The 26480-nt window shown below is 37.3% G+C and overlaps 1 protein-coding gene across 1 annotated transcript in view; it reads right to left on the bottom strand.

Moving 5' to 3' along the window:
- Positions 1-14262: 14262 nt before the first annotated feature.
- The window catches only part of CRPPA (CDP-L-ribitol pyrophosphorylase A), a 391837-nt gene continuing 379619 nt past the window's right edge, over positions 14263-26480 (bottom strand). Inside the window, exons 16-20 of the mRNA XM_036863587.1 lie at positions 25562-25637; positions 22759-22930; positions 21895-22061; positions 15402-15441; positions 14263-14597 (exon numbers count right to left, since the gene is read on the bottom strand). The gene's annotated coding sequence lies outside the window, so the exon portion shown is untranslated. The remainder of the gene's footprint in view (positions 14598-15401; positions 15442-21894; positions 22062-22758; positions 22931-25561; positions 25638-26480) is intronic.

A 26480-nucleotide genomic window follows, 5' to 3' on the forward strand; every position in this document is an offset into this window, starting at 1 on the left:
CTCCAAATATTTTTCTTATGAGGGGAAATATCTGTATCAGTAAGTTTCTTTTGAAAAATGTGAAATGCCCATGAAGTGTGAAGTCTGGCGGTCATTTGCATGCCGCTATAATCAGATTGTTTTCCTCTTGCCCCCTTGCTGAAGATCATGGGTACTGATTAAATGGACATTTTTATTCTACGTAAAAAAGTCCCAGGGAAAAGAACAAAAAAACCTTGGACCATCAGATATGTTATAGCAAAGATTTGGCTGAATTACTGCCAAGCTAGATTTCTGCACTGATGCAAAAATACCCTGGTGCCTGGGAGTTGGAGAAGAGGAAGAAGCAGATGAAGCAGACAGTTGCCAAAGAGAGATTTTCAGTCATACTTGGATCCTTTATACTTGATAATAACTGATATGGCTGAAATAGAAAATTATTTCCTTATTGGTTCTTGGATCTAAGTTCTTATGTAACCCACTGTAATTCTTTTGTAAGAATAATTTTTTTCATTTGTGATCAATTAGTGTTACTCCTTGCTCTAGTGTTAAACACAGTGATGAAATAAGAGAGCTAGCGTTCTTATCTTACAGGAGATGCACATAAGTGGCCACAATGATATAAAGAAATACAAATTGTGACAGTGCTATAAAGAATATAAACAGAAGGCTGGGAAGATTTTGAATAGGGATGCTGTTTGAGGGGGGATTGTCAGGAAAGGCTCACAGATGAAATGCTGTTTGAGCTGGGATAGGATCAATATGAAAAAGCTAGACTTGTAAAGAGCAGGGTAGATGGGAAAGATAAGATAGAAAGAATAATGAAAACAAAGGTCCCACGTATGTGAAGGGCTAAGAGTAGTTGATGAAATGCAAGAAATACAATGTGGCTGGACCACAGAGAGCAGGGAAGAGAATAGAAGATGACGAGGGCAGATGATGTAAGGCTGTGAGTCAGAGTAAGGAAGAGAGCAACATGTTATAACTAGCTATTCTAGGAGGAACAAATGATCTGTGAGAAAGCACTGAAGCAAAACCAGCTAGGTAAACATTGAAGTGCCCAAGTGAGAGATGATGGTGGTTTGGATGAGGGTGGTGGCGGTGGAGGAGGATAGAAATGAAAGCAATCTGACTCTACACCCATCAAGTCCTCAGAGAAATAGTGAAAGGCTCTCAGCCTTCCAGCCCATGTGATATAGTAGCCCAACCTTCTGGTTGAAGTGTTCCATGAACAATACTCTACCCCCAACCTCCAGACAGAGAATTTGTCTCTCCCACCAATATTCCCTTGAATTGTTTTAGGATTTTTTTAAGTCTGTTGAATGAGCTAAGTATAGAACTCATGGAAACACATGAATTACTCCTGCAGTGTCTATTGTAAAAGTGATTTCAAATCTTTGTGGCACCAGGTGGGGTGGTCAATAAATCCACTGGTCAATAAATTGCAGCTGATGAAATCTGAGCAGCTGAGGTGAAGTTCTATACATTATGAGAGAGGGGGGGGAGAGAAAGGTTGCTGGGGCAAGGAGTGTGAGATTAGGGAGGACTTCAGAAAAAAATGAGTTCTCGTCTATACATTTTTGCTTATTGTTTTTACAAATAGCTTTCATTCACAGTTCTGTATTTTGTATAAATTAAGAAAGTTTATTTTAAAATTATTTTAAAGCATTTGAAAAGAGTATCTGGAGACTTTCCGCACTCAGTACCAGATCAAAGAGGGGAGGCATGAGCATGGAACGTAAGAGCAAACAAGACAGGTTAGAGGCTGTTGAAGTGTAACAGAGAAATGCATTAGTCTGTGCCTGGGGCCAGGGTCCTGGGAGGGGCAGCTGGTAGATAATACTGGATACTAATGCCTGCATATCACTTATAGTTGCAGTTGCTAAATAATTATTTTATGAACCACATATAGTTTGTTATAGAGTACAGGTTACGGTTGATTGATTCCTTTATGTTTTATAATTTCTCATGAGAGAAGGAAACTTTAATTCGTTAGTAAAGGGAGGAAGATACACACCCTTGGTCCTTAAGTTACCAGTAGCCGCTGCCTATAAAAAGACCAGTAACCAATATGCCTTGCTGCAGGGCTTCCCCATGCTTTTCTTGTCATAGCATACAGAGAAAATGACAGGATTTGTATGGCTCACTGGAGGAAACTGGAAGGGATTTAAGAGTGTCTATAAATATCTTTGGGGGCAAAAAGTATTACATTTTCTTGACATTTTATAATTACAAAGACACAGAGCATTAGAGAAAATACTAAATGTTGAAATTTTTATCATACTGGCAAATAAAATCTTTTCAAATATCCAATGAAAAACTTGAGTTAACTTTCATGTATGAACTACGTACCTTTGAAGAAATCATCATGTCTTTCACTGACAAATGCAATTAATGTTGGCATTTCTGAGGACAAAATAATTTTTAATCCAATTGAACTCTTTCGTATATTTCAAACTAGAACTCAGAATGTCTGCATTGCTAGAGCATGCAACATGCAACAAGCTTAAATGTCACTGAGAGCACAAATGTCAAAAACTTATATAAGTATCCCATATATATGTAAAGACAGGGATTGAGGCTGCCACTCACATCTAAACCTAAGAGTCCCTGCAAAATTTCTTTGTCCCTGCAGGCTGTGTGCCACTGTCTTTGTGGGGATCTGAGACCTAAACTCAGCTACAATATGTTAGGGTGCCCCAACTAACACAATCTGAACCTGAGTCCTGAATAGATGTCCATGTACAGCAGGGATCCCCAACCCCCGGGGCCATGGACCGATACTGGTCTGGCAGCCTGTTAGGAACCAGGCCGCACAGTAGGAGATGAGCGGCGGGCGAGCGATCAAAGCTTCATCTGCTGCTTCCCGTCGCTCGCATTACTGCCTGAATCGTCCCCCCCCATCTGTGGAAACACTGTCTTCCACAAAACTGGTCCCCTGGTGCCAAAAAGGTTGGGGACCGCTGATGTACAAAACACTCCTTAGCCATGGAGAAAGACTTCATTTTTAAATTTTTTTTATTGAAGTATAGTTGATTTGTAATGTTAATTTCTGCTGTACAGCAAAGTGATTCAATTATATATATATATTATACATTCGTTTTATTAAAAAAAATTTTCCATTATGGTTTATCATAGGATATTGAATATAGTTCCCTGGGCTATACAGTAGGACCTTGTTGTTTATCCATTCTATAAATGATAGCTTACATCTGCTAACCCCAGACCCCCACTCTATCCCTCCCCCAACCTCCCCCTCCTTGGCAACCAGAAGTCTGTTCTGTGTGTCCATGAATCTGTTTCTGTGTTTTAGATAGGTTCATTTGTGCCATATTTTAGATTCCATATATAAGTGATATCATCTGGTATTTGTCTTTCTCTTTCTGCGTTATTCAGGTAGGATGATCATCTCTAGTTGCATCCATGTTGCTGCAAATGGCCTTATTTTCTTTTTTATGGCTGAGTAGTATTCCATTGTATATACGTACCACATCTTCTTTATCCATTCCTCGGTCGATGGACATTTCAGTTGCTTCCATGTTTTGGCTATCGTGAATAGTGCTGCAATGAACATTGGGGTGCACGCATCCTTTCGAAGTGTGGTTTTCTCCAGATATATGCCCAGGAATGGGATTGCTGGATCATATGGTAGTTCTAGTTTTAGTTTTTTAAGGAGCCTCCATACTGTTCTCCATAGTGGCTGCACCAATTTACATCCCCACCGACAGTATAGGAGTTTTCCCTTTTCTCCACACCCTCTCCAGCATTTGTTATTCGCAGAATTTTTAATGATGGCCATTCTGACTGGTGTGAGGTGGTACCTCACTGTAGTTTTGATTTGCATTTCTCTAATAATTAGTGATGTTGAGCATCTTTTCATGTGCCTACTGGCCATCTGTATGTCTTCCTTGGAGAAATGTCTTTCAAGATCTTCTGCCCATTTTTCGATTGGGCTGTTTGTATTTTTGCTGTTGAGTTGAGAAAGACTATTCAGATTGTCAGACAGCTGAAGGTATCTTGGCCTTTCTTGCAACCCAGTGTTTGGGGGTCATTATCTATGAATCATTTCAATGTTGCTTATAGCAAGAGGCTACTGAACCAGGATGCCAGGCACCCCAGGCCCTACCTGGATCTTCCAGGACTGAGGGAATATCTTGCCGTAAATCTGCAACTCAGATTTACAGCAAGAGGCCATGTACAGGAAAATTCTATTTTACAGAACGGTCACTGAACCAGGAAGCTGCCTCTCTACATGCACACTAGACTTTAGACCATATGGGCCCAGTCATACTCCAACAGAAGTGTAAGCTCTTTGATACACTCATTCCCAGCAGGCCACAGGGAAATGGGAAAGAAGTGGAAGTAAGGAGAAAGAATAAACGACTGGCTTCCCATGAGGATTGTTGAATTTTTCTCATTAGCATATATTTTTGGCTAATATTTACAATATGGCATGTTCTGGCCTCTTTCTGAAAAAAAAAAAAAAAAAAAAAGCTCCAAATCCTTTCTTTCCTACCCTGTGGAAATGAAAAAAAAAAATAAATTCAGACAGCACAAGTTCACTGCCTGCCTTAGGTGATAAAATTAAATTTACAGTGACAGAGAAGCAGGCATATTAATTACAGTAATGAAGAAAGAAAGATTACTATTAATTTTGATTAAAACACCTTAATATTTCTTTTTGAAACACTGATAGCTAATGTTCCTCAGGAAACCAATTTGAATATTTAAAAATACTATCGCAGCCATTTTATCAGAGTGTAATGCGTCCAATATTGAGTTGGAATTTGGGTCCCTCTGATTTTCCGTCTTTGCTTTGTTTGCAGTTTGTGCTCATTGCTAAACTCCTGTTTCCTAGTCATGGAATATATTTATTTAAATATTTCTCTTCACATGGGCCCAAAGCATATCCAGAGGTGTCACAGAAAATTAATCTATCAAAATCAGAAGAGTATGTTTCTGTGTATATATATACATACAGCACACTATTTTTGAATCACAATCTATATTTTTCCAGTGTTTTTCCACAATGTGTATTTTTCTCTGAAAAAAAGAGAATTTGAAAAGAATTGCCAAATCTGTCTTGGAACTTCCACTTTAAATTCAAAACAGATTCCCAAATGTCTACTGGGATATATCTCTAGTATGACTAAGAATGTGCACCTGTGATTACCTAAACCAGCCAAAGAATGGCACCATTGCTTCACATAAATGTAGTCACAGATATTTTTTATTTGGTTATAGAGTTTTATCATAAATCCCATGGCTCAGTGTAGAATTCTATCTGTCCTACAGGCCCACTTTTTGCCTTTAGATAACATTTTACAGCAAAAACCTGATGTATTGCTTCTGTCACACTTTGGCCACTAAAGGAACTTAAAACAGCACAATGGGTGAATAGTAAGGAGACAAAGGGAATTCTCTGCCCTTTTGGCTCAGTCCATGCATATGGTCATAATTTTCCAACTTTATGACAATAAGGGGAACGCATTTATCACTCCTCTGTTCCTTCTTAAGTTGATCCTCCATTGTTAAGTTTAGCAGTTGGCCATATGTCTTATAGAATTATTAAATAATGTGAGATGGCCACTTGAGTTTTACAAGGAAATAATGAATGGTAGAGAAAGAGTGGCAGGTTTGAAGGACAGGTTCAGAGAAGCATTAACCAAACTGGATGATTATCTTACAGTTTCTGAGAGTTAAATAGAAAGCTAAAGATAGCCTGACAAGTCTCAGGCTAATTTGTTCTGTCATGTTCTGTTGCAGACAGGATAGGCCCACATCAGCCCTGGAGTAACTACAGTAAAAAATCTTATCTTTTTTCTTCTTCATAATTGTAGACCACACCTAATAGTCCTTTACCTGATTTATCTATAATTGCTCGTACAATTTGGATGGTTCTTAAGACTGAGTTTTCAGACAACTAATTAAATGACACAGTGATTTCACTTGTATTCAATATTGCTCAGTTTTCAAAATCAGGCAAGGAAAACAACAGTCCAATTTTTAAAAATATGCAAAAATACTGGACGGTTTACAAAGGAAGATAATAAAGTGTTCAATGCCATGACTCATCAGGAAAATGCAAATTAAAATCACAATGAGATACCACTATATAATCACCAGAAAATCTAAATGTTAAAAGACAGAAAATGTCAAATGTTGGTGAGCTTGTGGAGCCAACAGAATATTCATACATTGTTGATGAGAATGTAATACCATGCAACTACCTTGGGAAAAGATCTGGCAGTTGCTATATAAAACTAAACAAATGCCTACCTCGCAATCCAGCAATTCTACTCTTAGGTATTTACCTAAGAAAAATGGAAACGTGTACACCAGAAAGACTTGCACAAGAATATTCGCTAAAAGCCTAAACTGAAAAACTAGATCAAGTTTTCATCAGCAGAAGAATGGATAAACAAACTGTGATATTTTCATACACTGGGATATTACTCAGAAATAAAGAGGAACATATCACTGCAACCCCATGGATAAATCTCAAAAACATAATGCTAAGTAAAAGAAATCTTACACAACTGAGTAGTTACTATGTGATTTGTTTGAATGACTATGAAGACTAAAATGGCTAAAAGTAATCCATGATGTAAAAACTGGGACATTGATTGTCTCTGTGAGCAGGGGGCTGGGAGATGAGGATTATGTTGGATTTGGCATAGTGATATTCTATACTTTGAAAGAGGTTTTAGTTACGTGGATGTAGATACACATCAAAAATCATCAAATGATGCACCAGATTTGTGCATTTCGCCTTACATAAAATTTACCTTAACAAAAAAGAGTCAATAAATATTGAACCCTGGTTGATGATACTAATACTGTTTTGAGGTGAAGGGCACTGATATCTGCAGTTAACTTTAAAATGTATCACATAAATAAGATAGATTAGTGGATAGAGAGATTAGTGGATAGAGAGATTAGTGGATAGAGAGGTGAAAAGTAAAGCATGCAAAATTACAGAAACTAGATGCTGAGTATATGGGTATTTACCGTGTAAAACTTTCAAACTTTATGTTTGGAAATTGCCATAAGAAAATATTAGGAAAAAGAAATCAGGCATCGCTGATTTTTCCTTCTTCTTTTGTATTGCTCCTGACAACTTAAAGTTGAAATGAAAAAAAGCGAGAGAAATACTGAATACAGCTCTCTAGTTTAAATAAGGCTTCGACATTCTGCTGCTATTCTGTTTAAACCCACATCTCCGTGATTACTTAACGTGGAAGTGAATGACTTCCTTACCCAGAAGGACTCTGTTCTCACAATAAAGAGCAAGCATGGAAAGCAATGAAGCAAGTGCATTGGCCAGGGGATGCACGATGAGCCAGGCATACGAGAGGCCTGCTCACACACCTCCCCCGTGCCAGCAAGCCAACAGCAGAAGTTCCTCCTCTACATAAGGGGCAAGAAGACACAGTGATTAACTACAAGGCTTTGAAGTTAGGGGCATCTAAGTTTGAATTTGGGCTCTCCCCACCATTAGCTTTCTTTCCCTATCAACATTAGGTTCAGAAAGGTTCACTTTCTGAGTTTTGGTTTCATCATTTACACAATGGACAAGTTATTGGCATGTACTCTTGAGGGTCTTTCTGAGGAATAATGAAGTACTGTGGGTATTAACAATTATTGTCACACACACAGACACACATAAATGGAGAAGAGAGAAGAGAAATGAAGAAATTAAGTTTGATGGAATTTAGAGAAAAGTAAAGTTTTTGGAGCAAAGGGTGTAATGATAAAATAAGAAGCTAGAAAGAAACTATCAAACTACACAACTCCTGGTTTTCCCTTTATTGCTTTTGTGTTTTCTTTTTTTGTACCAGGTGGGTTGCAGAAGTCTTTTTTTTTTTTTTTTCCCTTCAACATTAAAGCAGTGACAGCAATGATTATTCCTAAGCACAGGTCTGCATAAAAAGCCACACTATGGAATATTTTACTTTCTCTGTAAATCTCCTCACAACCTTCTCATAAATAAATGGGGCTAAAGTCAAGGAAACTGGGCTAAATCCCTCCCTTACTGTTTGGACTATTCCCAAATCATTCATCATGGACACTGGAGGATGGGGGCTTCTCTGCGGCATATATCTTAGGGAGGTCTGGCAGGGTTAAAAGAAAGAGACAAAGGAGCCTATGCTCAAGTATCCAGGGCATTTTTGCCAATCTAATGCTTAAAAATGAATGCACGCACAGCATACTTTTGTCAATAAATCCTCTAGGTGCTTACACTGAAGGTGGTGGAAATTGCTTAGGTAGTTCAAAATTGTATCTGGAGCTTTTTGCAGTCCAGTGTTCTGACAAGTGAAGATGATCTCTAGATCCTAAATTCAGTGATCTCCGAGAATTGCCAGTAGTTTTCTATTGGATTAGAACGGACTAACTCTTTCAATTTGTGTGGTATCTATTTCAATTCTACCATTATTTCTGAGCAAGGAGGATGATCTTGTGCAGGGGAAACTGGGCCAGTTTTAGGGCAAAAATATCCTGGTCCCAGGGAAACTATGCATGTTGCGTAAGAGTCACAAAATCCACGATAGATTGCTCCGTACAATTGCTCTTAAGTCTGCCTAGGATTCCATGTCCTATTTTAAATCTTTGAAATGAAACTTTATGCCATAGGGTTCTCAATGAGAGGAAAGGGTAAAGGAAAGATATAAAGTAGGGCTGAAGCAAGACAGCACATCTGTTATGGTGTGAATGGCTCTTACAAAATCTCTTCCTTTCACTCAAAAACGTCTTATTGTTAACTGTTTTATTTGGGGGTATAAAATTATTTATGGGGTTTAGAGTAGAAGGCCACCATGTTTTATCTTCTTCTGGCTTCTGTGCTTGAGAACAATTGCCAAATTGTGGTTGTGTCAGGAAGACTTTAAGTGAAAAGCATTTTATAATTTCTTTAATTAAACATGATCAAAGGCGCCCTTAGAGCATTGGAATGAGCATTTTCCTAGATATGTGGCACTGTCTATATTCTTTTAACATAGCCTATTGGCTCGATGAACCTGTTGTTGGTTCCATAGTTCCTTCTGCTATGAACAACCAAAATTTTCCACTCTTTGAAACTTTAGTGTTTTACTATACACAGATAAAACACAGCTGTTTCTGATATACAACCACTTTCAATTCTTGTTAACTGTGAAAAATTCATGAAATGGATAAAAATCTGTATTCCCCTTTCTGGTGTAAAATATAATTTGGAGCTTCACACTGTCGATTAAAAAACAGTGAGCACCTACTATGTGCATGGAAGGCACTATGAAAGTCAACAAATCTGAAAACGTTCATTGAGCACCTACTTTGGGCCAGGCTCTCATGCACCGTCTGAAAGGTGGGCTATGAAAACAAAAAAGAAAACCAGAAACAAACACCAATAACAAGCAGAGAAGGAAGGGGGTGGGTTGACGTTTAAACTGGATGACCAGAGAACTTAGTACTGGGGGAAATAAGATTATAATGGGAAAATATGAAGAAAGATGGATAAAAAAATGAGGGTGCAAAAAAATATAGGTTGTTGGGGAAGATCTTTCCCAACAGAGGGAGCCACAAAGGCCTTGAGGTGGAGGAACACTGAACACTTGAAGAAAAGAGGCCAGTGATGCCGTAACTGAACACCTGGGGCCGGAAGCAGCACAGGATGAGTTCATAGAGGTAACAGGGAGCCAAATTATATAGGGCCTTGTAAGCCATTGTAAAGACTTTGGTTTTTACCATGAGCGAGATGGGAGCCTTTGGAGGGGTTGAATAAGAGAAGACATTATCTAAGTTTTAATAATACCTAAATCAGGATGGTTGCTCTCTTGAATAGACACACAAACACACACACACACACACACACGGTAGGATGTGAGTGTAGAGACAAGAGAAACCAGTTAGCAAGCCACTGAGTATCCCGGCTGAGAGATAATTATGGCTTGGATCAGGGTCATAGACATGAGACGAAGAGAAGTAGTCAGATTCTGAATATATTTTGAAAATAGAACCAGCAGGATTTGTTGAAAGATTGTATGCATGAATTAAGAGAAAGAGATGAATCGATGATTCTAAAATGTTGGTTGCCATTTACTAAGGAGGGGAAGGTAAAGCAAGTTTTGGTGGGGTGGGGGGGCAATTACCATTTCTGTTTTGGACACATTTCATGTGAGGAGGCAAGTGAAGATGATTCAGCACGCAGGTGGAGATAACCATCTGGAGTTGAGGTAGAGATCCAGGCTTGATACATATATTTGGGAGTCATCAGCATTTAGATGATATTTAAAGCTGTAAAATTCTATATGATCATCTTGGGAGTGAGTGGACATTGATCAAGTTAAAAAACCAAGCTTTACTACATCGTGAAGAGTCCAGACTGAGGAACTAAAACCAAAAGAGAGGGAGGGAAGGAGGGAGGGAAAGAGTGAGAGGCCAAGAAGAAATGGCCAATGAGGGAGGAGGAGAACTGAGAAAGCATGACGCCCCAGAAGCCAAGTGAACAAAAATAGAAAAGAGTGAGGATTATACTTTTTTGATATACAGAAACAATTCTTTACCTTATAAGGAAGATATAACGATATAAAAATATTCCAAATTTAGTACAGTGAGTGGTAAGTGCTACAAAAGATCTGTATTCCAACTGCTACAGTCACGCACAGAAGGGACTTCCTGACCCTCAGTTCATGGGAGGCCTGCATGAAGCAGGTGGCATTTAAACCCAATGTTGACAGATGTGTGGAAATTTGACGGGTAGAAGGGGAGGAAGAGAGGACAGTTATATCAGAGGCAACATCTTAAAAAGAAGCTCAGAGAAGGGAAAGAACAAGGTATACTTAAGGAACAGGGAGTGGTTCAAGCTGGCCTGGGTGTAGAGGATGTATAGCCTACTTTCTGCACACCTCTAAGGCAGGTGATGTCAGATTTTGCTATGTGGTTTTTGTTTTTGTTTTTTATTAACTCTCCAAAAGCAATGGGTATAAGAAGTCTTAACACAACCTTGAAACTTTTTCAATCCTTTCCCCCAGTCTAACTAACTCTTACCTACCAAATCTTATATTTTCATTTGTAAATATGGTAAGAGTCATGGAAAACATCTGTATCTGTTTATCATCTGTGGAGTTCTTGTTCTGTGTAAACTCTGGTGGGAGGAAAAAAGAGTAACAAGTATGCAAAAATATTTATTGTACTACGAGTCCCTACTGTGTTTCAATTCTGAAGTTGGGAGGAAAAAGTTAGAGAAATAGGAAAAAGATAAGGCTCACTCTTTGAACAGTTGCATAAATTTATGAGGACAGTCTGCCTGAATGGTTGGAAAATAGAAAATTCATTCTATAGATTTGGAGTTTGGCCCAGCATAATCTGACCTATGCTCCAGTTCCATGGAGACGAAAAAGTTGTGTTGCCTGCAACCACATACAGAATTCCTTAAAAATAACAGTCGTTATCTCTGGGGTCTGATCAACTCATGGCACTGAAGAGAGAAAGAGATAGAAAGAAACATGAGGAGGAATCACATGAGATTTTATTTTCAGTAATAGACAGGAAATATATTAATAGATTCCATCCCTCAAAAAAATGAACATGGTAAATTTTCTTACAGATTTTTTAATGTGAATTTTAATTTTAGGGCCAACTGCACAAGTTTTTTCCCCATCTTTGTATTGCCAATGGCACAGTGGGATGAACAGGGAACCTATTATCCAATTCAAACTCAGACACCAATTTAAGCCCCCGGTCTCTTTGCTCCTCATGGGTCTCATTTGCAACATTGAGGGAGAGGACACTGGTATGTAATAAAGTGGGAAAGACTGAACGCTTTGGAGTCATACAGATTTAGTAGCTATATGATGTTGGGCAAGCTACTGACTGTCTGAATTGCAGTTGTTAAACTGCAAATTAGAAAGAATAACAGCTCTCACACAGTGCTGTGATGAGCATTAAAAGAAATCATGTAGGGAAAACTTCTGGCACATAGTAGACCCTCAATAAATATTCATTTCCTTCCTTCTTTTAACTTGAGCATTTCAGTTCCAGTATAATGTCAAGCCCTGATTTGGGGGAAAATTTTCTGAGAGAAAGTACAGCGTTTACCACTATTAGTTGTTTTAAATTTTTAAAAATTGGCATACAGTCTGTTTCAGAAAATAAGACAGCCTCTATCTTTAGGGTAAAAATAAAGAATTTGTAGGGAGCACGTACTACATGAACAGTGAGGAGAAAACTGGTATTCCCCTCAGGAGAAAATTTAAGATTATTTGGGAAAAAAGAGGATGGAAGGAAGAGAGGAAGGAAGTTAGTTGATAAATAGTTTTAAAGCCTATAAATTAAAAATGAACCAAGTAAGAGAAAGAAAGGTATTTGCTCTGCTGCCCTTCCCATTAAGATGTTAGGTATTAGGGCTGGCATGACACAGACATCTTTCTTGTTCCTAAAATGGAAAAATATCTTTTATGAAAGTGAGTGAGTTTACAGCAGGAATGTCAGCTCAGTGAATGATTCAGTGCTCTACGTAAGTGGATATATACTTTACTACTTTGACCTTTCTGTATTTTTCATATTTTGCCTGACAACATATTGCAACCATTCCTTTCAGTTAGCAATTAAAGTCTAATTTGCAGCTGCCTTTATAAAACCAAAGCTTCCCTGCAACAAATGAAAAATTTCAAGTCCTATTGTTTGTTTGATCTCTAGTATCATACAGTTCGGTATTTCAGACATATAAAACGCCCAGAGCACGAAAAAAACACAGTAAATAGTCACCGTCCCTTAGCACCGTCCGTTACTCAATGTTTCAGTTTGTCATACAGTATGAAATATAAATGAAGAAAAAGAGGAAGGGAGACACAGCAGTAATTTATGCCTGTCTAGAAAGTTTGGCACTGCAGCTCCAAGTATAGGGAGCCATTTACAGGAGAAAAACCGTAACCAGAGAATATGGAAGTGTGGAAGGTGAGATCATCCACCAGCAGCAATCTTTCAAATTCATAGACACTTTTGGATTCATGAGGTGAGAATGAGCAGTGCAGAGAACTGTGAAGTTCATTTGTAGTGTTTGACTTTGTTAACACGCACTCTCAAGCTGTCTTTGTTATGAGATGGTGGTCGAATAGTAAGTGAAAAAAAAAATCAGTATGGAAAATATCCCCATTAATTGGAAATAATAATAGTGTTACACATAAAAAAGTTAAAGGACTATATGTAACTTGAAAGTGTTATTTAAAAGAGAAAAAAATATGTAAATTTAGCAGAACCTTGTACCAATCATTTAAAAAAAAATCTTTACCTGAAATTTAAATGATTAATTTGAATTAATTTCAATTTACTTGAATGCATTTGTCTTCTATTAAGCATGGTCAAAATTTGTCTCGAAACATTTTTTTTTAAACTAAACATTTTCTTCAAGGCAGAATTAAATCTATGAACGATTTAATACCGACAAGAAAAGTAATTTATGGAATGAAGCAATCATGCAATGATCCATGCCTTTGTTGCATTTCTCTCACTAAGCCTCACATAGATGTTATTTCAATTTCAAAATCAGAAGAGGGAACTGCCCAATATGTCTTAGTAGTTTCTCTAGAAACAGGCAAATCAAAATCTAGGAATCAAATGATGAGAGCCTTTAAGGTGTTTCGGGGTGAGAGAAGGAAGGGGAGGTAGCATCAATATGGCTTTTGGGGTCTGAGCGTGTACCAGAAAAATTAAAATACCGTGCATCAATAAAGTGTCACTTATTCTGAAAGACTTGTCTAGCAATTCAGAAATTTTAAAAGTAAACATTTGGGCTAACAAAAATACACAGGTATAATAACAAACATGATTAAATTAGGGGTAAGATCAGGAAAATCTAAAAGGATACATAAGGACCTAAGCTGTATAGACCAGAGCTTTTCAAATTTTAAAGTGCACACAAATTGCTTGGGATCTCATTAAAATACAGATTATGAATCAGTTAGTTTGGGGTGGGACCCAAGATTCTTCATTTTTCATGAGCTCCCAGGCCATGCCAATGCTGCTGGTCTATGGAACACACTTTATGTAGCAAAGCCCCAGATCATGATAAAGGAAGAAGGTTTATCCTAGAAATTGCATCTAGAGAAGTGTGAATATCATATGATCTTTCTGACCAACCCCTGTTCCCACTGTTATTTTCAATGGAATTTACTCTAGAAAACATAAATGAAAGTAACATATTCAAATAAACACAATGTGATATTCTACTAAGGTAAATATATGAATTACTTAACTCAGTTCTCAAAAGAGCCTGTGAAGTAAAGACTTTTATTATCTTCACTTTATGGAAAAAGAAACAGTCTTGGGGAATTGAACTAATCAAGTCAAAACCACATATGCAGGATTTAGAAACAGTTCTGAATTTGGCAAATCTTACTCCAGAGCCTAAATATTTTTGTCAGTTTTACTACAATTGTCAAGATTGCCCTATTGCATTCTTAGTAATCTTGCAAACAAAGCACTAGACACAAAAGATACAGTAGGGATACAATGGTGTATGAACGTTGGGCTATACCATCTTCATTGACAGCTTCTAGAACAGAAGTCACTCAAGAATAACTGCTCTTGACATTAGAGATCTTACATGTGTGGTGAATAGCAGCCTTGATGCAATAAATAATCTGTTTCAAGAACCAGAATGAATGAGAGATGAGAATAAAATACTGGATTAAGCTCCTTACACTAAAGAGCGGACAAATAGATTCTAGATAAGGACATACTGGAGGCGCCACAGCCCTGAACATATGGGATTACCACTAAAGCTCCACGTCAGAAAAAACAGCCCTTAGATTTTAGAATCCCTAAGGGACTTTTACTCTATGAAGGGTACACTATTAAATATTTTATGCATTTGATTTTTTTAAAGGGTATAATCCTTCCCCTAAGGTGTGCTGGCCCCAGGGTCTTTGAACAAGTCTAGACCAGAATTAATTAGGAGCCATCATTTTCATTACAAGTATGTTATAATTATGTTTGCTGATTTCACACTGTTCAATATACTCCCTCCTGTTCAACTACAGCACAAGGCCTTTAGCACCTGTTGCTTATTTCTGCCAGACTGAAAATATTCCTTTCTCTTTATTATTCGTGTGCAAGGCTAAGATGAACTTGCCAAGAGTTGTCATTCTTGAAAGCACCTGCCAAGTGTCAGATACTTTAATAAGTGAAATGCTTATAGCATATGCTGTGTTTGCCACAGCTTCCAACTTCCAGTGCCCAGTATTTCACAAGAGATTGAATATATTCAGGATGACAGATCCATTCCTTGATACATGTGTATGTGACCATATGCCCATGCGTATACAACACACTTATATAACACACCCCCCAGGTTAGCTTTGGCTGAGTATATATCTTACAGCAATTTACTACCTTACATCTTCAACTTTTTTAAAAAAAGAATAAATCCCTTGGACTATACTTACTGATTTGTTGGCAGCTGCTTTCATGGCATCAGTCTGTGTACTAAAAAATAAAAAAATAAAATAGAGTTTTGGGCTACAAGGTAGCACCCTACGTCCTGTTTTGATAAGTTCTTTGCTTTCCTTTCCTGAGGATGCCTAATACTTTTCCCACTCTTCTGTTAGGTCTTCAATCCATCCAGATAAGAGTACTGCAAAGCTACTGTAATTGAGGGATGGGGCCTAGAAAAGAGGCATCCATCCTCGATATACTGAGGTACCCAGCAGGGTGAAGATTTAAAGGAATGCATCCCTTTTCCATGAGTTATTCAACTTTATCCTGGCAGTCTCATCAGATGTTATCAGAGGTGTGGAATGGAAGGAAGGGTAGAGAAGGCTTTCTAGAATGCTGACATGGGACTAATGCCAAGAAAGATGGAGTGATGATGGTTCTGCTTTCATAGCTTTACCACATTCCCAAGGATGAGTGAGGGCTCCCACGTTTTGTTCAGTTTCCGAGGAGCCCATGTGTTTTATGTTTACCTTCCCTGCCCGGCAGAACATTAACTTCCCTTTCCTTGACAGATATCAAAAATCCATGTAAAACTTTCCTGCAATCCACAGTAAAACTGACGTCTGCAGCAGGAAGCCGTCTTATTTTATGAGCACCCTTCTTCAGGTAACCTCAAGATAGAACAATTTAGACAACTTTCCCTTTTGAAACAGTAGAGCAAAATATTCCTAGACCTCTCTCTCCCTCTTTTTCTCCCTCACTTTCTCTCTCTCTTTTGCTTTCACTCTCCCTCCCTCTCATATATGAAAACACCATTCAGAGCTCAAGCTGCTTGATAATTAAAGAAGGAATTATACATCCTAAGGCCTTTACTATTAGAATGTACATGAGTTTAGTTCATGAACAGCAAGCTTTCATGAACCAAGTGGTCAAGAACCTTGTTGATATAGCACCACCGGAATGAAACCAAGGGACCTTTCTCAGAGGAAGAATTTCCCATATAAGTAAGTCTACAAACCTGTACACTGACAATTCATTACACCTTCTGGAAAGGTTGCTGTATAGGGCTATAGTCAAACTGGATTTTTCTTATCCTAAGTTAACTTATGCCTTGGTAACTATACTTCCTTGGATGTGATTCAGTCACAAGTGGGATTTTCTCAGAGGTTCTTGGCACACTTAATTTCTAATTGATGCCACTGATAACATAAAAACAGGATTGGGTTATACTTGAGGAGAGAAAAAGATTCTTCAGGTGTACTCCGAATGAGCTCATTTTATCCAGCAAAGGAACGGAAGAGCATCTGCAGGTAAGGTGACTACAACTCTACTACCTGTAAGTAATAGTATTACTGGATCATTACCTAGGAAAACAACCCTAGAAAAAGGTCAAAGCTGGTAGCTTTCAGAGGACTCAGAAAAGCACATAGGGGATAGAGTTCTCTTTCTTTCAGAGCCTAGGCCACTGATCAAAGAATTCCAAAGAGAATTCTGTGCACAGTCACTGATAAAATTTAAAAGGAGATTAGAGGCCCATTTCCAGCCAGAATAATCTGAAAGCCCTGACACGTACCATTATATTGTTTGATGAACATTTCCAGAAGAATGAGATGTCCGTTTTGACCTTTGCAGTGTGAGTAACACATGTCGAAAGGAGGACAGAAGGCTTATTTTTATACAGATAGCAGAAAGCTGCTCTCCTTGTTAAGAAAGCATGGCAGGCTGATTTTGTCTTTCTTTTTTCCTTTGTAATTTGAAAGTCCTCCCAGATAAACCTTTGCAGTATACAACTTGGTTTTGACATCCTGGCTTTATGCCTCTAACTGTTTATAAGTCATGCAAGGAAGTCATCTATCTTGACCAATATGGCTCAGACATATTTTCCATGTTAATTACACATGTTTGGACTGACATTGCAGTGATACAATTTCATTTGTTTAAAACAACAGAATGGATGGCTCTTTAACTCAACAAATGTAGGTAAAAATTCTTCCCAGAGTAAATGCAACAAGTCTGGAAATTATAAAGGCATAGGCACGAGTGGCTGAAACCCCAGAGACTAAGAAGCTGATATTCTGCAATGATCCCTTATTTAGATTAAAAGCATGTTGGAAAACTACGACATAATTATCAAAAAATTATAATTATAATATATGTGTTAGACACTCCAACAAGATTGGTGTCCTAAAAATAATCACCAGTTGAAAAGGAAGCAGAAGCATTTTTAACTCTAACGCAATGGAACGATTCGAATTTGGGCTGTGTTTTTGAGCAGGACCTCCACATTTTTTTTACACTTACCAGAACACCAGCAGTTAACCCCGTAATGGCCAACTGCTCGTTATTACCCTACATTTGGTCCACAGCTGCGTGGTTCTGCTCACTTTATTGTCATTTCAGCCCTCAGCCCCTTAGATGCCTGGTGACCGCTTGCATGCAGAGGGGCCTTTGGTTAACTAAATCCCCATCAGGATCACAGCTGTTGTAAAACATTCGGTGACAAAAATATCCATGTGCAACGCATAGTAGATATATTTGCGAGCCAATTTGAGCAAAACTTGAAAAACAAATGAGGGGACTAGTCGAATTCTCTGGCTTCTGAACTACATTTCCTCTATTTTGGGGGAATATGCTTTGTAACATTCCAGCATTCCCCTCTCAGTGCGACGGATGATTGGGGCTAAATTTCAGAGTGATGGGCCCAGTTAAGCAAAAATATACTTTTCCACCTTCCTTCACTCAGCCTCAGTAGTTAGAGAATGAATGTCATGTTCAATTATTCAGACAGATTCCTGACTTTGGCATAATACTAACGTCAGTATTGGGTATTTATTCACGATGTGCCTCAGCTTAAGACACCAAACCCTTGTTTCAGCCTGGAGGCCTAGCACAGTGGCCGCATATGTGCAAGTGTGTCTTACCCCAACCATGTGCAACAGCCAACGCTGCCAGGTCCTGTTCATCGCACAGAGGGCCCTGAAAGTGCCCTGTAGGTGATTATGGCTGGTGTTACAATGGTCAACCCCATGTCCGGTTATGACGCTGAGAGACTGTGCTGATTCTGCTTCACCTCGCTACCCACAAACGTTTAAAAACAGGAAGAAGACAAGGAGATAAATGACCTACACCCCAAAAATAGAATGAAGAGATCCATTTCTCGATTGTATCATTGAATGCCACTCCTTTGTCCCATTTTGTCAAGATCCAAAATCAAGTAACAGATGCGATCTGAGACTCCCTTAGATCTAACTAAATTTAAACCCACAGAGGGGGGAGTTGATTCTGGTTCTAACTAATCTGAAATTTGGTTTGTACATGCCTGTGTTGATTGATTGAATTCCTACCCCACACATATTCTGTTCATTCACTAAATTGTTGAGATGTTGCTTAACAGTCAGGGACCTAGATTTTTCTCCTCCATTAACTCATTCAGACATGTCTTAAGCACTCACTATGTGCCAGGCACTGAGGATAAAATATTAATAAGTCACAGTCCTGGCATGCAAGGAATCTAAGGTTCAGAGGCATATAATCTCTCAAACGTAAGAGAGGGAAGATTCTTTTTTTTTTTTACCCTTCCATTAATTCTCCAGTCCTCTGCTGCCATAAATTATACAAATTTATGAGAGGAAAAAGTGCCATTAGTTAGTTTTAGGTGTTTCCCCAACTTGGTGAGGTAGGAGAGAACTCGTGTATATTACCTGATGAGTTATTGACTTCTTAGTAATGTTCATTGAGGAAAAAAGATTTTTTTAATTTTGAAACTAAAAATTATCGGGTAGATAGCTGGAGCACAACCAATGTATTATGTGCATGGAGTTAAAAAAATATAATTTATACATTCTAGCTTTAAAGAATTTAAGTCAGGGAAAACAAGATTGTGACAAATAATTAAAAAACATAATTGTGTGTATATGTCTATATATCTATGTAAGATATGAAAAAATTATGTATAGGAGAGCTCTTGGTATAGAATTGTCAAGGCAAACTTAATTAGTTTAGATTCTCATAATCTAAATTATGTTGCTGCACTTCATGATATTTTCTCATGTTGCTGCACTTCATGATATTTTACAGAGGGTCCCCTCCATCCATAAGATAAAGCACTGGAAGGGCTGTGTGTGTGGAATCCATAGGTGAGTGCAACTCTGCTACCTGAAGCTGGTAAGCTTATTAAACATTTGATCAAGACCAGTGAATTCCAAGCCTACTTTGGTCTATCGCCCTTTTGGATCCCTATTTCTACATACTTTAGCTTTTTCTTCTTGTGTCTCCTCTGTATTGGTTAATTCTGTGCTGTTATTTGAAGGCAGGTCATGGTTCATAAAATAGAGGTTTTCTCTAAAGTTAACAAAATAAAAAGAAGTTTCTGGATTTGAATGTGAACTTCTTCCTGACCAAGAAGACCTATATCCCTTTACACTAAATATATAAACCTGGGGCCAAGGATTAGCGATTTCCCCTCCTCTAATGTAATAAACAGTAGTAAACATTTTCTGAACTTGTTTAAAGTTTTTTTAAAAAAATAGAGCAGCTCACTTCTTATATTTCTCATAATAGAGGAGAAATGAAGATGTGGCATTCAGTTTAGTCCAAAAATGACGTATTGAGTGTGTGTGTGTGTGTGTGTGTGTGTGTGTGTGTGTGTGTCTGTGTGTCCATCCTAATAGCATATATGTATATATGCTATTAGGTGAGATATTGTGAGCACAAAGGAAAATAAGACAGTCTTATACATAAAGTTACTTCTAATCATCAGAGAAGTAGAAGAGGAGCCAAGAGCTTAATCATGATATAGATAGATTAAAAGAAGAAGGAAACGTATCATAAAAATACATATAAGGATGAGCACCTGGCCCATACCAGATAGGCTCTCAAGAGGCAGGTAAACTAACTCTTAAAAGAAAAGCAAAATTTAGGAAATCAAAGAAAAAGGAATGACACCGACTCTTACTTCCAAGGAAACAAACAGTTTTTGAAAAGAACAGAGACAGACATACAATATGTTGAATTTTAGGGAACAGCAAATAACTCAATACAAAATGCAAGAGTTGGAGAGAGAGAAGAGATTGGAAGAGAGGGCTTTATATACCAGATTATAGAGTTTGGAATTTATTAGATGAGGAAGATGCATTAAGAAATTTTATGAAAAAGAATATCATGATGAGCTAATAAGGGCCTATGCTAAGCACTATTTGCTGTGAACAGGAAAAATAAACATATTGAATATATTCAGGAAATAAAATTGATTGATAGGATTTCACTTGGAAAATGTAGAGGAAAAGCTGGTGTCAAATGTGATTAGCAAGTTTTGCCTTGAGTGATTGAGTGATACATGTTACTACTTGAAATAAGAAACAGAAAAGGGAATGGGATCAAGAGCATAGGTAGAAGCTTAAGGCTTAAATAGGAGGTAGGGAATAAAATATCTGAAACTACAAAGGAGATAAAAAGTAAAAATATAAATGAGTGTTTTACTCATCAATTTTCTCTGAAAGCTAGATAGATGTTTTCTGACAGATTCTTAAAAGAAAGATTTTTTTAAAAAGATTATACTTAATGAGATTGAATCTGAAAGTCAACCCTTTGAGAGAAATAATCCATATTCTGAGAATGATAACTAAGAACAGTATTTCCTAAGAGCTCTAACTACAAAATTTTGTAGTTTTAGAAAACATTACATCTCACCATTACCTGAAACTAGATTTCTTTATGTAACATATAAGCTTTGCATTTCATTTAAAGTGAAAATACTGTGCTATAAATCTTAAAAAATAAATATTGGAAACTATACATTTCATGAGATATGATTCAATTTTTAATTAGAAAATTTATAGGCCAGCCATTTATATGAGAGAGAGAGAAGGAGAGAGAGAGAGAGAAAGAGAGAGAGAGAAAGGTAATAATATGAGAGAGAGACACAGAGGTAGTACGAGAAAATATCCACATGCATTTAATAAAAATGAAATAATTTGACATCATTGTTTACCTATCAATTGGCAAAGTTGAAGAAATAGTAAGAAAACAAGCACTTTTAAATACTGTCAGTGGATAAAAAGATAGAATTTCTTATATAGCAGTTTGAAAATATAGATTAAAACCTTTAAATTTTGCACACCGTTTTTATCAAGCATGTTATTTATAAATTATGGGTGTATTCAAGAATTAAGCTGCAAATACACACACACACACACACATATATATGTAATCCCTGTTGTTTATGTATTACAAATGAAGTGGTAGTTTTTAATCAGTGTTTTTTAAATTTTAAAGAAAACATCATCCAATATTCAAAAATATTTAAAAAATGAAAATATTCCTCAAAAGGACTTTTGAATGGGTATTTTAGTCATACTACACAGAACTTCCAAAAATCTTCTCCCGTTTATCTTCCCTAAAATCCTCATTACAGTTTGGCAGCTGCTCCCAATGTCTCTGATTCTCTATTAAAACTCTCCAAAACTTTTTTCTACAATTGAGCACTGGCCATTTCTTCTCTCTCACCTCTTTTCTCCATCTTTTCAACTCAACTTTTTTCTTTTCTTGCATGTGTCTTCCTCACATGAATTAACATAGCCTCTTAGACTTACACATTGCTCTAATTCATCCGTTTCCTGGACCAACACAGCAAAACCGCATGCCTGAAATTGCCAAAACGAAGTCTCCTTCCTCTTTGGAAGGTAGAAGAGAATGCTTTAGAAGAAGAGGGACAGCTGAAAATATGTATATATGTTAATTTTTGAAAGTATCTGTCATAGAGAATTTATCATATTTGTCATATTTATAATTGAGAATATTTGAAATTCTAATTATCCAGCAACAGATTGGTTACATTAATTATGCTAAATTGATGCAGAATTTGATGACATAGCTTTCAAAAAGTTTGTGTGTGTGTGTATGTACATATGAAGTATATTTAATGGCAATATTCATATACTAAATTTTAAATCTCTAGTTTAAATAAATGTGTGTAGAGTTAATTTCTCCACTCTTTATTACTGGCTTTGTTGATATATCAAAATATATCAGTAGGATAAGAAATTATGTTTTTCTTTTGTCCTACGTTTTCTAAATGTTTTCTAATTAAGTTATTTGTAAAGGTGAAAATCTTTACTGCTCTAATATAAATAACATGTTAAACTCAGAGAAATGAAAATGTGTCTAATTTCATCCAAACTGAATTTTTTTAAAGTCTCCAATTGACATTCACTTACAATCATGTATGCTAGTAGTTCTAAAAACAGATGTGAGTTATTTTTAGCACTAACTTAAAAAATACAGAACAGTTTCCAACTATATTAATTTGCTAGGGCTGCCATAACAAAATGCCACATACAGGTGACTTAAATAGCATAAATATATTCTCACAGTTCTGCAGGCTGCAAGTCCAGGATCAAGGGGGTGGCAGAGTTGATTTCTCCTGAGGCCTCTCTGCTTGACTTACAGATGGCTGCCTTCTTGCTGTGTTCTCACGTGGCCTTTCCTCTGTGCACGTGTATCCCTATAATCTCCTCCTCTTCTCATAAGGACACTAGTCCTACTGCCAGAAAGTGGATATCAAAATAATAGAAAGATACAGTTTATATAGTAGCACTACTGTATATTTTATTATATTTTAATTCTTTGAAAGTGTGTTATCTACAAAATAACTCTATTAACTAAGAAGTATAATTAATTGAAGATGCCTTTTTTCAGTAATGCTAAAAAATAGAAAGAGGCTGAATGTATTTCCTCCATTTTTAATCTAGCTGTGCCATTACAAGTGTCACATACACAACTGTGCTAACAGATACAGTCATCTAGAATGCATAGCTAGAAAGGAAATACTATACTCCAGGGAATGCCTTAAAAAAATTAGGAGGGCTACTCATTAGTTGTTCTTTGTTTTCTACTTTGGATTACATCAAACTGACCCAAACTCCTATTTATTACTACTCCATTAAAACAAAGCAAAGTTTAGACAGAGAACATTAATCAATTCATATTTCAATAAGCACAAAGACTACATAGGCCAATAAATCATGCAACCAGCTGTGTCTTTTTTTAAAAGCATTGGTAAATAATCAGTTCAACTGAAATTAATTGCATCTTTTCTTCCCCCAATCCCTCATACACATAGCAGTGTGAAAGTATCTGGAGACAAAGAATAAACTGAGATTCAGTCATAAATAAGATAACCAATTTGTCATACAGACCAAGTAGTACACGGTGAGATCACTGAGTTCTTATGTATATAGCCAAAGCAAAACGGAGTGCTTAAAGTTAAAAAAACAAAACAAAACAAAAAAACCCGAGTGCTAAGAAATTAGATCACAAATTTTTCCAAGGGACATAGGTAGTTTTTCAATGTATAAAAATTCATCCATATATGAGGACTTTTTTTCCTTTTGTGGTTTCACCATCATAATGATTTTATTTACCCAATTACTTTTCTTAAACTTTCATCAAATAATTTACTCAAATGATTTCTGATTGTAACACTTTGTTGGAAATGTGGGTTTCTAGGATTAGCTATGTGAAATAAGTCATCTCATGACATGAGGCTTCTACTTCATCCACTACCTACACCAACTTGGCAAAAATCCATGCCCAGAAACTTCCTAAAAAATGAAGTATCTTTCCTCTTTAGAAAGTAGCACATGAGAGTTGATTCAGGATGCTTTTATGTTAAGTATTCAAAACTATACCTTACAGTGTTAACTACAGTCACCATGTTTTACATTAGATCCTCAGACTTTATTTACCTTATAGCCGAAAGTTTATACCCTTTTACCAACCTCTTCCCATTTCTCCTACACTTCAGCCCTTGGCTACCCCTTTTCAACTCTCTCTGTATGTGGTTTTATTTTCTTTTTTAAACATCCCCATATATGTGATATCTTGCAGTATTTGTCTTTCTCTGTGTGGCTATTTCACTTAGCATAATACCAAAAGGTCCGTCCATTTTGTCACAAATAGCATGATTTCCTTCTTTCTCATGGCTGAATAATATTTCATCATATATATATATATATATATATATATACGCACACACATATATATACACCCCACATCTTCTTTATCCATTCATCCACTGACTGACATTTAGATTGTTTCCATATCTTGGCTATTGTGTATAATGCTGCAATAAGCATGGGGGTGCAGATATCTCTTTGATATCCTGTTTTTATTTTCTTTGGATATATGACGTATGAGGATCTAATGTAAAATATGGTGACTACAGTTGATAACACTACATTGTTTAATTGAAATTTGCTAAAGGAGTGGAACTTTAATGTTTTCACCAAAAGAAAAACAAACAAAAAAAGGTAAATATGTGAGGTGATGGATGTATTAACTAGATGGAGGGAATCCTTTCACAGTGTATACGTATATAATATCATCACGATGTACACTTTACAATTTTATATGTCAACTGTACCTCAATAAAACTGAAATAAAAAAATAAAAAACTACTTTGCAGCTGATTTTTCTTCTTTTTCTGGGGACATAATGAGGACTAATTCTGTCACATCTCACACTGCTGTTTACTTTGGTCAGCCCTAAATCTGAGTCTCCCAAGTCATCTATTAACTCTAGGACTGCTGAGAAGCAACACAGCCTGGTAGTTAGGAACACAGATCTAAAATCAGGCCGCATGCACTCTAGAGCTCGCGAGCCACAACTACTGAAGCCCGAGCGCCTAGAGCCCGTGCTCTGCAACAAGAGAAGCCACTACAGTGAGAAGCCCGCGCACCGCAACGAAGAGTAGCCCCCACTCGCCGCAACTAGAGAAAGCCCGCGCGCAGCAACGAAGACCCAGCGCAGCCAAAACTAAATAAATAAATTTTAAAAATTATACTAACCAAAAGAAGCCAGACACAAAAGGTTGCATATTGTATGATCCTGTTTCTATTAATTGTCCAGAATACGCAAATCCATAGAGTTCGAAAATAGATTAATGGTTGCCGAGGGGTATGGGGAGTTACTGCTTAATGAGTATGGGGTTTCTTTTTGGTATGATGGAAAGATTCTGGTACTAGATAGTGTTGATAGTTGCACGACTTTGTGAATATACTAAAAACCACTGAATTGTAAACTTTATGTATACATTTTATGGTATGTGAATTATATCTCAATTTTAACAGTAAAAAAAATTAATCAAATCAAATAAAATCAGGCTGCAACTTACTGTGACTTTGGGCAAATCATTTAAATTTCCAGTTAGGTTCCTCATCTGCCAAAGGGGGAGATAACACCTACCTCACCTGTTAGAAGGGTTAAATGATAATATTGGTTAAGCATTTAAACAATGGTTAGCACACAGCAGCCTCTAACAAAGAAATACAGTATATCCCTTAATCTGACCAAATGCTGCCCTCCCTTCCAAATCTTTCTCCCAGGCCCAGAATAGGTAGGGCCAGCTTCACGGGCATGCTACCTGTGCAGTCACGCAGGACCCCACACTTAGAAGGGCCCACATTTGACATAACGTTTTGTTGCCATCTTGAAATACATAACGATTTTTTTTCTTTTTTTTGTAAATTTATTCATTTATTCATTTTTGGCTGCGTTGGGTCTTCGTTGCTGCGCGTGGGCTTTCTCTAGTTGCGGCGAGCGGGGGCGGCTCTTCGTTGTGGTGCACGGGCTTCTCATTGCGGTGACTTCTCTTGTTGTGGAGCACAGGCTTTAGGCACGCGGGCTCAGTAGTTGTGGCTCATGGGCTCTAGGGTACAGGCTCAGTAGTTGTGGTGCACGGGCTTAGTTGCTCCGTGGCATGTGGGATCTTCCTGGACCGGGGCTCGAACCCATGTCCCCCGCACTGGCAGGCGGATCCTTAACCACTGCACCACCAGGGAAGTCCCGAAATTCATAATGATTCTTGAACATGATGTCCTGCATGTCCATTTTGTACTGGGCCCTGAAAATTATGTAGCCAATCCTAACAATATACTATCCTGAGATTTCCTTATCAATTGAATCTCTTCTCTGAGCATTATCTTTAACTTCTTACCTTAAGTCCTGATGATACCATTTTCCTTGTCTGATGCAGAGGTTTTTTTTTTTTTTTCTTTCTGTTATACCCCATATACCACAGGACCAGAAGGTAA

Source organism: Balaenoptera musculus, chromosome 9 (genome assembly GCF_009873245.2).
Source record: "Balaenoptera musculus isolate JJ_BM4_2016_0621 chromosome 9, mBalMus1.pri.v3, whole genome shotgun sequence".
Taxonomy (NCBI): domain Eukaryota; kingdom Metazoa; phylum Chordata; class Mammalia; order Artiodactyla; family Balaenopteridae; genus Balaenoptera; species Balaenoptera musculus.